Source organism: Chroicocephalus ridibundus, chromosome 1 (assembly GCF_963924245.1).
Source record: "Chroicocephalus ridibundus chromosome 1, bChrRid1.1, whole genome shotgun sequence".
Taxonomy (NCBI): domain Eukaryota; kingdom Metazoa; phylum Chordata; class Aves; order Charadriiformes; family Laridae; genus Chroicocephalus; species Chroicocephalus ridibundus.
Window position 1 is genome coordinate 71,318,903 of NC_086284.1, and position 12,137 is coordinate 71,331,039.

The 12,137-nt window shown below is 41.1% G+C and overlaps 1 long non-coding RNA gene across 8 annotated transcripts in view; it reads right to left on the bottom strand.

Moving 5' to 3' along the window:
* The window catches only part of LOC134517507 (uncharacterized), a 199,618-nt gene that overhangs the window by 32,605 nt on the left and 154,876 nt on the right, over window positions 1-12,137 (bottom strand). For 5 of the 8 annotated variants that reach the window (XR_010071654.1, XR_010071653.1, XR_010071652.1 and 2 more), the window contains 6 exons: window positions 10,286-10,380; window positions 8,121-8,250; window positions 4,041-7,623; window positions 3,525-3,597; window positions 2,568-2,667; window positions 1,762-1,905 (listed from right to left, as the gene is read on the bottom strand). This is a non-coding gene — a long non-coding RNA (uncharacterized LOC134517507). The remainder of the gene's footprint in view (window positions 1-1,761; window positions 1,906-2,567; window positions 2,668-3,524; window positions 3,598-4,040; window positions 7,624-8,120; window positions 8,251-10,285; window positions 10,381-12,137) is intronic. The other 3 variants (XR_010071655.1, XR_010071657.1, XR_010071650.1) reach the window with 3 other exon arrangements.

The following is a 12,137-nucleotide window of genomic DNA, read 5'->3' on the forward strand; positions in this document are numbered from 1 at the left end:
GTGTCCTTAGCTTTAGGAAAAGGAGAAAGACAGCATGAATCTTACTCCAAGAGCATATTCACCTAGAGCAGCAGTTTTTGTTAACAGGTAGAGTGAAGGCATGACAGAATTTGTGTATAAGAATATGAACACTGGGAAGAACGTTGCCGAGTCTCATTTACCATTACTGCCTACCGCTGCCATTCCTGGCTCAGACTGTCCCAAGCTCAGTCCAACTGAGTTCCTGGCTAGTGTCTACTTCCCGGATTGCAGAAAACTTTTGCAGACAGTGATAGACTCCATAAATCTGAATCTCAGGCCACCATGTAATCCCAGCTATGGCTCTATGGGTCAAGTCACTTTAGGACTTAACTGGATGGAGATAAATCACAGTGGAATGACCAGTGGGAGAAAATACAACCAGAAGAAATCTCAGCATGTAGGTTGTGCGTGAGCATGAACAGAAACTAAGGCAAAGATGAAGAATTTGGCATGATGTACAGAGAAGAAAGAAGTGAGAGAGAATTCACTTAAAGGGCACAGGTAGTGAAAGAGAAACAGAAGAACAGAGAAAAAGCAGAAATGTGGAAAACTATGAGAAAGAGAGGGAAGAATGCAGTAGAGGGAAGGAGAGAAGTTCCTGTGGCAGAAAGAAAAGGAGGGGGAGGAAAAGGAGGGGTAGAGCTGTAAAAGGGAAAGAGGGGTGCTGCCCCGAATGAAGGGCGGTGCATGAAGTGGGAAAGTCTTTATGGGAAAAGTTCAGATGAAGGGGAGACAAAAAAACACATGGAACATCCGTAAGCAACATCCAGCTTCCCTTGCATGCATCCACATCTTCTCGCCGGCCTGCAGGGTGTGATTTCTCTCCCAGCGCCAGAGCCCTCCCTCTAGCTTTGGGCCAGCCAGGACACCCCGGTGATGCCCTGGCTGCTCCTGGCCCTCCCTGCTGGGACCTGTGTTCCTCACTACTGCCATCCTATCCCACGCCAGGCCAGAACACTCGAGTGCCTGGCCAGCTCCTGTTTTACAGCTTTCAAAGTCATTTTCAGACTGGACCATAATCTTGCAATCTGCCCCACAGGGCACAGTATAATCCCAGCTCTATTTTAAAGGTCAAGTCCTGCAGGTTTTGCTTGGTTTTGACTCATTCAGACCTTCCAGCGATTTCAAAAAGCCATCGACCTAGATAAGGGAGGGCAGAACTGGAGCCACAGTCAGATTTCCAATATAAAAAGTGGCTTCATTTTCAGATGGCTTCACTGTACCTGCTTTAAGGTTTCACTGCTCTATTTCTCTCATTGCAATACATGGAAGGATCTGTACATCAAATACATAAAAGATTTGACTTTTAATTCCTACCATGTATTTTGGTAAGAGGAATTAAATGTCAAAACACAAAAGCAATTATACACTTAATGGTAAAAAACATATAATCAAGTCATTTTTTTTATTTTCAAATTGCGGGGATTGAAATAAAAGGGCAAGAGGGTCTTACTTTGACATTATATGAGATGGAAAGGCACATTTGTATCCTTTTGTACCTTTTACAAAATGAATACGCCTGTAATCAGACCCATTCATTTTGAAAAGGAGATTGTGCTTTAGATCTATGGCGTATTTGCGAGGGTGTTGAGAAAGTATCTAAGTAAAACGTGCCATAGGAAATCAACTCTGGGGAAATGCAGTTATTCTTCATGATGATATACAACTAGTTTGGCATAACACTTGGGGTGAAACAAAGCCTGCTGGTAGGGGAGAGTCATCGCTGCATATTTTACCCACCATCACTACAGCAAAGTAGGCAAATTTTTCAGCTTAGGAAGTCACTGAGCTGCCAATTGCTGGAGGCTGGGACAGTGATCCAGGGCTCTCTGCCACGAGGTCGCCCTCTTCTCCTCTTCTGTAGCCAGCTGCTGGTGGTCACTGCTGGGGTGAGGACACAGGTTTTCAGATCTGCCTTTGTCAGGGCATTTTTTATGTTCCTCTTCTCTACGTACCCAGCAAATTTAAAGGGGGAAAGAACAGAAAGCCATGTTCGTACCACTATATTTCTCTGAAACTAGACACTAGTGGCCAGTTGCTAGTGTATCTGTACAATCCCTAATGCAGTGAACCACTGCTCCTACTGCTGGGCAGGTAGGCACCTCTACATTACATGTGGGCAGCTATACAGCTCATGGCGTCGTATGTCCCACAATACTAGCGAGCTGGTTCTCCAGACTGGGCACAGGACAGGGCACAGCTCTCTCTGGCCTGAGTAGGTGGGTCTCCTGCTCAGAGGCTGGGGATGACCGTTGTACGTTTGCAGCCTAGTCTGTCACTTCTCTATTGTATGTCCCTCTGTAGCTAAGACAGACTGAAGGTACAGAAATGGACTTTTAAGAGCTTAGTGACAACACAGTCCTGGGACGGCGCTTTTCCACTTCTACAGCAGTTTATGGGGGAATCGAAGTCCTAGTAGTGACATATATTGCTACAGCACTGCCATACAGCAGTTGCTCACACTCAGCATCAATCTCTGTGAATCATTAGACCAAATTCCTTTTTACTGCTGCAAAACCTATGAACATCTCCTACCCGAAACATACCAGATGTTAGGCGTGGGATCATTCTTCCAGCCCACAGACTCCTTTACCCAGATTGCTCCAAATTCTAGGGTCTGTTTCCTACTTGCAATGATTCTTGAAGCTGTGCAAAAGGACTAAAAATTAATAAGAATGTACCAGCCGTGTAGGTGAAGATATGGAACTGAGTGGCTTTTGGATGAGCTAGAAGAAAGCTCCCAAAGTACAAATCTGAAAACAAAACTTAAAAAGCCCCAGAAAAGAAATTCAAGCGGAATCAGCCCACGGTTTTATCATTCTAAATGGCAAATATTTCTGTGGAGTGTGGGGTGATTCCCTGTATACATAGAGAGCTGGCACTCTGCTTAAAGCTTGTCCAGGTGGCCAAGTTACAGGAAAGATTTCCCTTCAATGGCGTTACACCAGTAACCTGTCCCAGAATAAAAGTAGGTTATTTACTATGGAGCTGGGCCAACTAAGGTTCTATTTTAGTGTAAGCTTTAATTCTTGACTTCTAAAATTAATTTTGGCACATTTATTTTTGTATAAATACTTATGTGTTTTCTCACTGCCTCTTGTATAACAGTAACAAAAAGATTAAAAAATAGAACAACAAAAAGCGAATAAAAATAATCAGTTGAGGAAGTATGAAAACACTGGCCAGTTCACCTGGAGATCTGCTGCTTCTTTACGCCACTTCAGAGGTAAACATGCGTATAGAGGTTTTAAAGAACCCCAGAAGATTTTCAGAGAATATTTGTATGTATATGTCTAAGAAATGGTAAAACAACTATTTCGTGTGCCAAAGCACTATTATGTATCTATATTTAGCTTTCACTGTTAGTAGGTGTTATCTGCTAATGTATATTTCGGGGAGTTTTGAAATCTAGTGTTAAACTGTAGTATTTTTCACTTTCTGAAAAGAATGGGCTTTTGATAACAAAAGAGACAAAAAAAGACAACCTGCTAAATGGTACTTACTGAGAAATAGGATTCTCTCTTCCAGGGAGAAAGAGCCATCAAACTTTTAAATCCCACTTTCAGGCTTGCGTTTCTACAGGGAAAAAAATAAAAAGGATTTAAAAATCTCTTTTTTAACAAAAGTTAATGTCTCTCCAATTCAGAGAATTGAGTGGAATCCCGTCGTGCTTAGTTTCCCCACAGACAGAATGCGATGACTGGCATAGGAAGTCCTTGAAAACAAATTTTTTGATGGACATTTTCTGTCACCCTTTGCCATCACGGCATACATTTTCCCGTCACATAATATACGGTAATTATATGGATTTTCCTCTTTCCAAATCGGAGGAGTGCTTCCCTACTTGAACGGAGGGGCCACAGACTACTAGTCAACCTAAAAATCCTGTTAGCATTACATCTCAGCACAAATAAAGAATTTGGATCAGTGCCTTGTTAGATCACCTCTATTTCTAGCTCGCTGAGTAAAAAGAGCATTTTTTGCAGCCTAGTTTGATAAGTAAAAGGTGTCTTTCTCACCTGCGTGCACTCTGAATTGTCACTCTCGTTCTTTGTTCCTTTGCATGCGGCTGTTGTCAGCTCCCGAGTCACAGAACCACTTGCAGGAACGGCTCGGGAGAGTTTTGGAAGAAAGGAAAGGGAAAAAAGGAGCCGCATTTTTATTTAACAGGAGAAGGAGAACATAAAGAAAAGAAAGGTGTTCTCAAGAATGTAGCCCGCAGCCTTGTCAGGTAGCATTTCTTCAGATGGTTTTTTTTCTCTCCCCTTTCCCACCCCAAGATCTCTCTTCATCATTTTTTTAAACATCTCTTCTGGGACAGGGACATGAAAGTGAATTGTGGGTCAAAGGCAAGAATTAGGGGTTGCCGGGGCTGCTTTCTGATGGCTTTACTTTATCTTTGTGTCCAAGCTTTTGCCAGTCAGCAGGTACCGTGGGTTATCCATTCCAGTCACATCATTTTCTGCTTGATGACAAGCATCACACCTTCATCCATCACATTTACATTTCAAACTGCCACACTGCTCTATTGATTAATTATTTAGCAGCTCTTGGCCACTTGTGAGTGTTTCTGCGCTCACGTTTCACGGAGAAGGTCCATTCTTTTTATTTATGTGCGGTTTTGTGGAACAAAAAAAATATGTAAAGCCTTTAACATACAGACATCCTAATAACCCGTGTGCACATGCCTGCATATATGCACGCGTTTGTGCATATTTACGCGCGTGTGTGTGTGTACACCGGTACGATTAGGTACACGCTGGGAGCAGAAGCAGGTAATCTGATCAATAAGCACATGCTCACACTGATAATAGATTTCTGAGTTTTCAGAGCACCGAGCAGCAGATCAATGAGACCTTGCAGGTGTGCTGGAGCCGGGAATTGCATCGGCTACATCGCGCTCCCTACAGACTAGCGGGGAACACGCACATCGTCCTCTGGGCTCTGTCACTTCGAGCAAAACCGGGTGGAGGGCTTTTGCAGGTGTCTGATAATGGCTACGTTTCCTTCACATCACAGGCAGGAAAGGGCAGCCTCTGAACAGGACAGGGGATCGAGTTCCACCAAGGGCTCTGGTTGCTCCGGCAAATCACTCCATCTGTCTTTTCCTCAGTTCTCTGGTGAAATGGAGAATTAGGGTCTAATCTTATTGTCCCTTTGCACGCTTGATTTTATCTGTGAAGTACTCTAGTCCTACTGTAAGAATAAAATCTACTGGCTCTAACTAGGAATTCCTAACTGGGGTTAGGAATGAAAAATCTAGGTTAGTTTAGAAATCTTTGCTTGGAAGAGTGACGTTTGGCCTTGCTTCTGATCCCTGGAGCACCCGTCATCACTCTGCTTTGGCTGGACAGTTTTCTGACCCACCACCAGCTCCCACCCAGCGGTTCCCCCGAGAGCAATCTGTATTCTTTTGGTGCCCCAGGTGGTGGTGTGCTCTGGATTGCTCCCTGATATTCATAACCGCTTGCCCAAAGATACGTGTCTCTAGAAGGAACAGCTGCAAGAAGAAAGCAAGATGAAGTATTCGATGATGGGAAAAGGGGTGTTTTCAGTAAAGGTTTTGAAAAAATCTGCTGATGTTCATGACATCACGTACTTATGTTGGAGCAGGAAATGAGGTCATCTTGAATTCTAAAATAAAGTTAGTATTTGGATCTGTTTTAATGTTTTCTACCGTTTTCATTTTTTACAAGTTTATTATGGATATAACCCAACAAATGTAAACAGAATGATTCTTTTTCCTGCTATTCATTTTCACTAATTTCTGACTTATGCAAAGCCTATTAAAATCAAAGGGAGTATGAACATTAACTTAATAGGCTCTGGATGAGACCCTTGAAGAGGAGGGACCACATGGTTCTTATTGCTCCATCTCTTGCGTTTCTGTCTTTATCCTTCAAATTGTAAAACTAAATGTAATACCACTGACTTTTTTAATGGATGGGATTTGTGCCAGCATTGAGCTCATTGTCTGAACGGTGTTAGGCTAGAGTTGGTCAACATTTTTCTGTCAAAATTACTTGGTTTATTATAAAGTACATTGGGAACTTGTATAAGGCAAGTGAATATCCTATTTCTATATTTACAGTAAAATATTACAGCATTCAGACAATAAAACAAAACCATCTGCTTGGTCTATTAGTGATGTTGGTATACCATTTAACACACAGAGAATAACTGACTGGCTCCTTTCTATGGGGAGCCCTGAAATAAAAAATGAAGCCAGTCTTAGTCCTGACTTGTGGAGGATTTGGTTGTTTGGTCAAATATAGTCTCCATCCCTGACTGCAGTTAAAGGAAATATTTAATGCTTGATTTTTGCCATTTCTTCCCCTCTGTGTTAGCTTCTCCTCCTGCCTCGTTTTGTCCCTTTCTGTCTCTTTTTTAACAGAAACTTCTGTGAAGTGCAAATTCATCTACAGGTTTGGTTTTTTTTCAGCTCTTTCCAAAACTCCTCCACCTCTGTCATTTAATGCCAGCACTTAATGCTGAGAAAGGCCATTTTATGTGGACAGACTCGATGTCACGCAGACTGAACTCCCCAGCTTATGTCTGTATGTGGTCATCAGGGCCAGGGCTGAAGAAAGGCAAGATGTTGGCTCCTGGGTCAAGTGTGTTCTCTTGCTTTGGGTAAGCGAAGGAATGGAAGATCAGGCAGCTTTTCCAGACATGCTGCGTATATTCTCCAAGGTAGCAGTCTTGTACAGCACCAAAACCTTTGCCTGATAAAGAAGGCCACTGAATCCCTGCTAGTGAGGGAATCATTTTTCTCACTTTGGTATGTAAGGGAGGAAGGGAATGTAGCATGGGCATCCATAGAGGGAAACAACAGCAACAAATGGTCTGCACTGTGAGAAGTCCTAGCCTCCCAATTTCCAGCATACTAGGAATATACAGAGGAAAAGCTATTTACTTCTGCCTGTTATCCCAAGTGGTTTACACTGATGTAACTTCTGCACGTGAGATGTCATGGAGGCAGTATTGAGTTAGAATCACAACAATTAAAACTTCAAGTAATTTGAAAATCAGCCCTTCCATGGTTAAACAAAGGTGATGATATCTATTACCTCTACAATTAAGAAAGTGTCTTATAATGTAAAGTGCACAACTCTGAAAGATGCTGCAATTTGCATGAACATTGAAATGCCCAAATCTAGTTTAAGTACAAAAATGAAGGACAGAAGGTGAACCTTTAACTTGTACAACAGAGTGGTTTCTCTCACATGAGTAACCTCAACAGGAAAATGGCAATGCTAGTACTATGGCAATGCTTGATAAGATCAAGGACGTTATTATCTAGACTTCTGCTCAATACTATTTCACTGAAATTAAGAGACCAAATTAAGTTCCCTCTCTAGTGTTGCCATTATATAGTGTCTGAGAATGTATTTACATGCCTTTTATTTTTTTTTCTTTATTTCCTTTGAAATAACTCCTCTGTAGAATAACAGTGTCACTCTTACATACCTATTCGCTCATCGATCCTAAAACTAGGAGCTGATACAGTGTCATAGATGATATGGCAGCAAAGCTCTTCAAGCTTCTCTTTTTGTTTTTTGCTTGCTTTGTCTCTTCGCATTCACAGTTAACAGGCTTGCTCTGTATAAAAAAAAAATAAACAGTAATTAGTTCGCCATAGGTGTGTTTAATTTGTATTGTCACAAATAAAAAGGAAAAATAACACTTCATCTTTTTTGGGCTTAATGAGATCAGAAAAGTATTTTCGTAATTGAAAGAAAGACTCTTTTAAATAAGATCTTTTATTAGGAAGTGAGAACAATATAAAGTAGGCACCTTCCAGTGAACTGTTCTGTAAAATGGCAAACATGTTAATAAACAAAAACAATTAGATTGTGAGTGGACTCCTTACTTTACAAAGATTAAAATACATAAACATAATAATTCTGAGTGCTTGACAGGATTACACAGGCTCTAATTTTAAGTTATGCCATTTTGGACTGCATAAATACTAGCCAGCACATTCTGCTTCTGCCAGTAATGAGAAAGGTCCCAAGAAATCAATGATATGGGAAAAAGGAAAAAACAACTAGAGCAACAGGTGGTTCTTCTTATCTATGGATACGGCATTACTTTACCATTTCAAGAAGTAAATACTCAGCTGTTGCTGTGAAGGTGGTCAGCCGCGCCATCAAAGTTAGCTGGTTTCCATTTTGGTAACTAGAGTTCATTAAAGATGAACATCCACATCTTATTGTCAATCTTTTTCTGCAAAAGAATTATTGTTAATCAATTTCGATATAAAGGTCAGAGAAGAAGAATGCTATATCTTCTGCCCAAGCCTGGTCATTCAGTCAACAGAGAGAGCCAGTACAGTATTTTCCAGAGGAATTAAAAAGACAGACAAATAAACAAACAACCAAACCACAAAATGGCAAGTCATAGATCAAGCTAATGGTGCAGTGCTGCTGTCAATGGAGAACAACATTCCTGCCTGACTTCCCAGCACATGGAGCACTCGCTCTTACTTTATTAGCCAAGCAGGACTCACTTCTGCCTTCCCAGAGCACCCAGAAGTCCCAGGAACAGAGAACTGGTCCCATCTATTATGGTAATAGCGTTAACACCTGCTCTTTCCAGCCAAGGAACCTTATTTATCATACGGTCACCTGTAGCAGCAAATCCCATAGGTTGACCACATGCAACACAACTCATTTCTTTTTGTTTCCTCTAAATTTACTATTCTATACCATTTAACTTCACTGACTGCCCTCTTATTTATAAGTCATGTGACAGGAAAAAAAGAAGGTCATGACTCATGGTTTAATTAATCACACCTAATTAATCACACTTTCAGGAGCCTCAAGTAGGTATAATATCGAGAAACAGACTTCCTTGCTGTGCCTTCTATGCAGTAACATTAATCCAGAGAAAAGGGAGAGTGTTCCTGTCCCTCAGGGGCGTAACTCCCAGCCATTGACTTTGCTGGAGAATCACTGCAGGACTGCATGGAGGAGACATCTTTGGGAAGCAACTGTCCCACAGGAAGGCATGTTTCTAGTGCATGTTTCCCACACTTTCCATAGAAATGCTTGAAAAGCATGCAGAAGTCATTGATCCACAAGTGCTCAAAACCAGGCACTTGCATAGTCTATGTTAACATTATTCTGGCTAAAATAGATAAGCGGTAACATGCCTTGCCTTGTGGGATGAATTCCTCCCAGGTAACTGCTCTCTACCTGCACAACAGGAAAAAAAAATTGTGGTTCCTCTTTTGTTTTCTCCAGACGAATAAACCTTGAATTGTTTCTTGAAATGTGACATGTCTCCAACAGAGAGGGAACACCCTGATTCAGAGCACTGTGCCTAGTGGGTGTCTCTGCAAGGTGGCAGTGACAAGGCTTACTGTCCTGGGGCTGGAGAGAGAACTGACCTGGAGTGTCCCCTCCTTTTGGGGACAAAGAGAGAAAGATTGGCACCATGGTTAGGAGGGGCGCAAGGTGCATGGATGCAAGTCCCTCTTCCCTCTGGTTTTCCTCTCTCTAGAAAACGGGAGCTCTCAGAAGGAGGAAAGTACTCTGGACCCTACTGACTCTATATGTCATTGCTTCATCTCGATGCAGAAGGGAAACATCCTGGAGTCCATTTTTCTGGTGGGATGGGTGAACTTTTTCCTCCTCAGCTGGAGCTGTGACTGAGCTGTGAGCTGAATTGCAGGCTGACAGCAGCGATCCAGTAAGATAGTGACTTGATGTTTGGTGGTTATCTTGATTTGGTAGTGCAGCGGAAAACGATTCGTACTTAACTTCACATAAATGACGCAGGCACAGCTACGTGAAAAATCCTACGGGAGCAGCAGCAACTGCATACGGCTTTTTGGCTAAGGATTAGCTGCCTTTAAAGAAGGCTGCCCTCCCTAGATTGAGAACTGATTGCAATACCTCCTTGTCTCTTCTTTACCTCAATCAATAATTTTTAGGGTTCAAAATAATCAGAGTGTAATAATTTCTCCCCCGGAGCAGTCATACAGTGATGAATTACATACCCCAGTCTGCATAAGTATGAAAGAATAAAGGCAAAATTTGAACAAAACTTGCTATACTGAGGCAAAACACACGTCTTTGCAGCTGACAGATATGTGTCTTTCCTGCTTTGCAAAGCTTAATACTTAATGGGAACAAACTTCAGTAGCACAACAGACTTAAAATCCAAACAAACCAGCCCAAAACTCAGTGATATGTGCCCTGCGTGTGTCTTTAAATACTATTAAAATTGAATTTGACTAGACTTGCTCAAATCAGACCTGTTATCAACAACACATTGTCTCAGGAGACCAACATTTGTCCAGTTAGGGCTTCCTTCATTAATCGTCCAGCATCAAGCGAGCCAAATCCAAATCTGTGGAGAAAAAGCAATTAGATATTTTAAGCAGTGATAAGAACACCACAAATAATCAATTTCTATGGCATTAGCAGCTACCTGGCCCAGCAAAAGTCTATAAAAGCTAGAATTTATTGCAAAACACCAGACAGTTTACAGAGCATTGATTCTTAGTAGTATGCATAGATTGCTGGATTTAAAGAGAAATCCCTAATGGTTCTTACCTTTAATTTTTTTCCTTTTAAAGGGAAAACAAGGATAAGGTGTTCGTAAGGCCAAACTGCAGCAAAACAAATGCCTAAAGACTGTTAAACAGAATTTGTTTACCTTTCAGACAAACAGAATACCACCATACCATTTGATAGCAATTATAAGCAATCTGATGCATAAACTTCATAAAAGATGAGAAGCTAAATACAATCATAGTATTCTGTGGTTAGAAAAATATTAATTGTGCTTATTTTTAAAGCATTTATTGCACCCGAGAAACCAACAGGCTAGAAATCATTTTTGCATTTGTTCAGTTCATGAATCTTTAGGCTGTAAAGCCTTCTATTCCTCCACAACGATCTCATACTAGAATACTTTAATCTGCATTAATCTGTGTGATTTTTAACTGCTTATAAAAGCAAAACAAAAGGCAATGCAAAACTTAGCAAGCAAAACTTTATTGCCTGCAGCGGACAGCACAATTTTGAAAAATATTTCATCTTAATATTCCCAAAAGACAATTTCTGTAGGTAGATGTTGTAACTGATCCTTAAATGTGACCCTAAAATCTGAACTCAGATTTCTAGGCCAACAGGCTCAGAAGTCGAAAGGGACTTTGGCGATCGTCTCGCCTGACCTCCTGTATACGTACACCAGTATCTTTCTGCAGAAGCTGGGTTAAATCATGTCTTTCAGAAAGATGTCTAATCTCATTTTAAAAACTCCGAGCTATGGTGAGTCCACCTCCTCCCCGGGTAAGCTCTTCCAGGGCCTAATTACCCTTACTGCTAGGAAACGGTGTCTTATTTCAAGGTTGAATTTGTCTAACTTTGCATTCAAATACTGGAAACGGAGTGTTTGAGAGAGAGCAAATATAAGTGACGTGATACATTTTATACTAATCCTAAATCAAAAGATTATGGAAATACAGAAAACATGACAACTAAAGCTCTAGTCTGGCAAACATTTATGCAAGGGGGTAGCTGTCTGCATAGGAAATGGGTTCTTTCAGTTCAGCAAGCCTACACACATGTGCAAAGTTATACCAGGGCTTCAAATAAAATTTAAAAAGAGGCACTTGGAGTGACTTTTGCTGCGAAAAATATTAGGCATCAATTAATAAAGGCAACCTCTTTGTACCCACTCTGAGCAGCCTTTGAGGCGGGATACTATAAATTACTACTAGAAGAAGAAAAAGTGAGAAAACTTCCTCTTGCAGAAATCTGATTGCTGCCGTAGGGAGATGACTGCTGAAATCCAAACACAACCCAAGGGGGGAGGAAAAAAAAAAAAAAAAAAGAAAAAGAAAAAGGAACGAATAAAAAAAAAAAAAAGGAGAGTTGTCAAGATAATTAAAACTTTGCAACAATTCAGTAGTGGTGCTGATAAAAACAGCACTGCTGGCTGAATGCAAATAAGATGGTAAAGGCCCTGTTTGGATTATGGTAATTACTCAGTCTGAAGTTAGCTCCCGCCACACACACATATGAGCACACACATACACACACAGCAGTGGAGTGGAACCTGACAACCATACTTGGCGTGCGATCATAAAATTCCCTGGC